Source organism: Pogona vitticeps, chromosome 2, assembly GCF_051106095.1.
Source record: "Pogona vitticeps strain Pit_001003342236 chromosome 2, PviZW2.1, whole genome shotgun sequence".
Taxonomy (NCBI): Eukaryota; Metazoa; Chordata; class Lepidosauria; order Squamata; family Agamidae; genus Pogona; species Pogona vitticeps.
Window position 1 is genome coordinate 228,384,428 of NC_135784.1, and position 4,477 is coordinate 228,388,904.

The following is a 4,477-nucleotide window of genomic DNA, read 5'->3' on the forward strand; positions in this document are numbered from 1 at the left end:
GACCATGGCCTTCTTGAACATGTCCCAACATGTCATCGGCCCCAGCCACGTGGGTGGCCATAAACTCGACCTGGTTTTTTCCTCCAGTTGGAGCGAGAGTGGTCCGATGGTGACTGACCTAGAGTCGGTCCCTCTGTCATGGTCGGATCACCACCTAATAAAATGTACCCTCAACATGGCCCTCCCCCCTCGCAGGGAGCAGGGACCTATTGTCATGGTCCGCCCTCGAAGGCTACTGGATCCAGTTGGATTCCAGGATGCCATGAGAGGTGTTACGGCTGACCTGGCTGGCACTCCTGTCGAGGCTCTGACCGACAGCTGGTTCGCTGCTGTGGTCAGGGCTGTAGACACGATCGCACCTAAACGCCCTCTCCAACGCAGAGCTCGCCCGGTGCCATAGTTTAACCAGGACCTCCGGGCGATGAAGCAAATCAGGAGACGGCTAGAGTGCAAATGGAGAAAGGACCCAACGGATTATAATTGGATAGCTGTTAAGGTCGCCACTAACCTTTACCTGGCTAAGGTAAAGGCTGCCAGTCGAGCATACTTCGCTAACCGGATAAGCGAAGCGTCCAACCAGCAGGCGGAATTATTCCGTGTAGTGTGCGACCTATCCGGAATTGGCCCGGGTGATGGGCCTCCCCCTAGTTTTTCACCGGACGAATTTGCAGCATTTTTAAAATCTAAAGTGGAGGCCATCCGCCGGGACCTGTCTCTGTTTTTGAATACAGTGAGTCGAGCTGAGATGTCCAGTGCTCCGTCTTGTCCTGCAATTTTAGACTCCTTTCAGCCTGTCACGCCTGACACTGTCGCCAGGGCGCTTGATCGCTGTCGTGCCACCACCTCCTCCCTTGACCCCTGTCCGGCCTGGCTAATCAAAGCAGCCAGGCTTACAACCATGGAATGGGCCACTGCAATAATTAATGGGTCTTTCCTGGAGGGTAGATTTCCATCTGCCCTCAAGGAGACACTCATTAGGCCCATTAGGAAGAAACCAAGTTTGGCGGCGGACACAATTGGCAATTATAGGCCCGTCGCCAATGTTTCTTTCCTAAGTAAGGTGGTGGAGAGGGTGGTGGCCGACCAGCTTCAGGCGCACCTGGATGAAACAGATGCCCTGGATCCATTTCAGTCGGGCTTCAGGTCGCGCCATGGCACAGAAACGGCATTGGTCGCCCTGTGTGATGACCTACTGAGGGAGGCCGACAGGGGCAAAGTGTCCCTGCTGGTTCTCCTCGACATCTCAGCGGCCTTCGATACCATGGACCACGGTATCCTCCTGGGGAGGCTCTCCGAGTTGGGAATTGGGGGCCTTCCTCTGGCCTGGCTCCGTTCCTTCTTGGAGGACCATCTCCAGAGAGTGCAGCTTGGGGAGAGCGTCTCGGCCCCGTGGAATCTCAATTGTGGGGTTCCACAGGGGTCGATCATCTCCCCAATGCTGTTTAACATCTATATGAGGCCGCTGGGTGGGGTCATCAGGGGGTGTGGAGCCCGGTGTCATCAGTATGCTGATGATACTCAGCTCTACATCTCCTTTCCACCTACCACAGGAGATGCCATTCTGTCCCTTCAGCGCTGCCTGGGGACCGTACTGCAATGGATGCAGGAGAACGGGCTGAGGCTGAACCCGGACAAGACGGAGGTGCTAAGGGTGGGTGCCCCCACAGTTGGGAGTTTGGGAAACTCCCTCTCTTTTGGGGGGGTGACCCTTCCTGCGAAGGATGAGGTATGCAGCTTGGGGATCCATCTTGACCCAGCGCTCACTATGGAATCCCAGGTGGCGTCGGTGGTCCAAACCGCCTTCTACCATCTCAGGCAGGTAGCCCAGCTGCGGTCCTATCTTGATGTTGGGGCGCTCGCCACTTTGGTGCATGCGCTCGTAATCTCAAGATTAGACTACTGTAATGCGCTCTACGTGGGGCTTCCTTTGAGGCTGCTGCGGAAACTACAGGTGGTGCAGAATGCGGCGGCCAGACTTCTCAGTGGAGTGAAAAAATTCCAACACATTTCACCCACTCTGGCCGCACTGCATTGGCTGCCCATCTGATTCCGCATCGACTTCAAAGTGTTGATGCTTACGTATAAAGCCCTAAACGGTTTAGGGCCTCGATATTTGGCGGAACGCCTTCTACCACCAAGATTTACCCGTGTCACTCGCGCGAGCCAGGAGGTGAGGCTGAGGAGCCTAACGCCGAGGGAGGCCCGGAAAGGAAGGACAAGAAATCGGGCCTTCTTGGCGGTGGCTCCTCGCCTCTGGAATAACCTTCCCCCTGATATTCGCGCGGCCCCCTCGCTGGGTATTTTCAAAAAGCAACTAAAAACATTAATGTTTCGGCAGGCCTTCCCCTCCCCCAGTTAATTCCTGACTCCTCTTTCCTTTTCTCACCTCGTGTTTTATCCAATTGTTGAAAGTTTCCCTCTTTGTAAAATGGTTTTTATTATTGCTGTCCCCTTTGTTGTGAGCCGCCTAGAGTGGTCAACCGACTAGATAGGCGGGATATAAATAAAATAAATAATAATAATAAATACTTTCTTCTTGCCATATAATTAATTACCACCTTCTCTATCTATTTATCTTAACCAGCTTAGCTCTATAAATATATGTTCCTTCTCTCTCTGACTCTCTGGCTCTGACCCTCTGACTATGACTCTCTCACACACACACACCAACTCGTGCTGACTGACTGACTCCTCCTCTCAGGCTCCACCTTTTAGCATCTCTCTTGGCTCCGCCTCTCAACAACATTAGCATACGACATGAATAATACATGACTTAGACCTAACAAAGGGTGAACGCTACAGTTTTCTAATAGTTTATTTTTCTGATTGGTTTCCTGGTGAGGTATTCAAAGCACGCAGGACATATTTGAAACTTACCTGCAGCCTGTGGCCCCAAACAAGGGATTGGGTTGCCTCAACATTTGGGGGTGAGTCCACCTCCCCCAGACCACAGGCTGCCCCTGCTTAATATTGAACTAATTAATCTGTGTATTGAATAGCTGAAAGAGTAATGAGTAGAAGCTCTGAAGCATCAGAACCATAGATCGTATCATGCCTTTTTGGGGAAAAGTAATGCCACTTAGGGGGAGGTCCCATGTAACTCACAAGGGCTTACCTCTAAGAAATGCATAGCACTGCATCTCTAGCAAATTTTTGGAACCTCATTTGCCTAATCTTAATTCACCTTTCTTACTGAGAGAAGAAGCTGCAACTACTGTTCCTCTGTGTGTTGCATGAAGAGACAAGTGGGCAAAGAAAGGGGCTTTCCATAGCCCCATCTCTGCCACCTATGCAAACTGTGAATTTCAAACCATGTATATATATATATATATCTCTTTGCCAGTTGGCTTTCTCAGATCCCAGAACTCTGTGTGAGTGAAGCTGCAAAGCTCAGGGAGGCCTCCAATGTGATGTCAGAATGCTTTGTTGCCTCATCTGTCTTTACCAATGTATGACTTCTATGGTTATGCCAGGGGGAACCATGTGTCACTGATGTGGATGGGGCTGCAGGCCTGGCCCTGGAGGCTGTTCCTATATGCACTGCCCATAGAGAGAAGTAAAATATAGTGAGAGATATAGCCAATTTTATAGACAATGCAAAGGAGGGAATATATGTGTAGCACATTGACTTTGTAAGAAGATGATAGAAAAGAAATATGTGATCTACTGTCAAAACATGATGGGAACTTCTTTTTGTCTCTAAAGTAATAAAATGAGAATTTGGCTCCATGAAATAAATTAATCCATTGAGTTAGGGATTGTTGTTTTAGCCCAGTCAGTACACAAATCAGACCCACAATAAATGAAAATACAATTGCCACAAGATTTTGTCTTATTGATCTGCTAAAAAGGTACCACAGATTTATATGCACTCATTAGGATGAGGAAATGCTAACATCCGCAAGAGGAAATCAGGAAGAGCCTTAAAACAAATGGCTTGCAGCCGGGTTTGAAATCTGCAATTCATTACCAGTGCGTATTTCTGTCACCTTTACAAGAATAATTTGTTGTCAATATTCTGAAACCTCTTCTATAGATTTGTGATTAACTTCCAGTTATAGACTAATTGCCCTGTTCATTACCATAGAGTAGCATGTGGCCAACACCAAACCTATAAATGATGACAGTGAATGACACGACTGACAGATTTAATAGATGCCTGACCTGTCGTGTCCATCTAATCAGTACTACAGAAGGAGAACTCGGTGTTCCTGTTAACATTAAGTAAATATGTAGGATTTTCACCTGCCAGAACATGACATAGATGGGCTTTCTTTTTCTTTTTAAACTAAGGTTGAAATAAATTGATAACAGAGGAGACAGGACACATTGATGGAGAGCAGTAGCTTGAATGAAATGATGCTGTGTCTGCCTGGGAACAGGTTTCCTGTATATATTCTTAAAGAAAACGAAACCTGAAGTTTGAATAGGGATAGGAAACAATGTTATCTCTACCACAGGAAGGATTCAATCATGT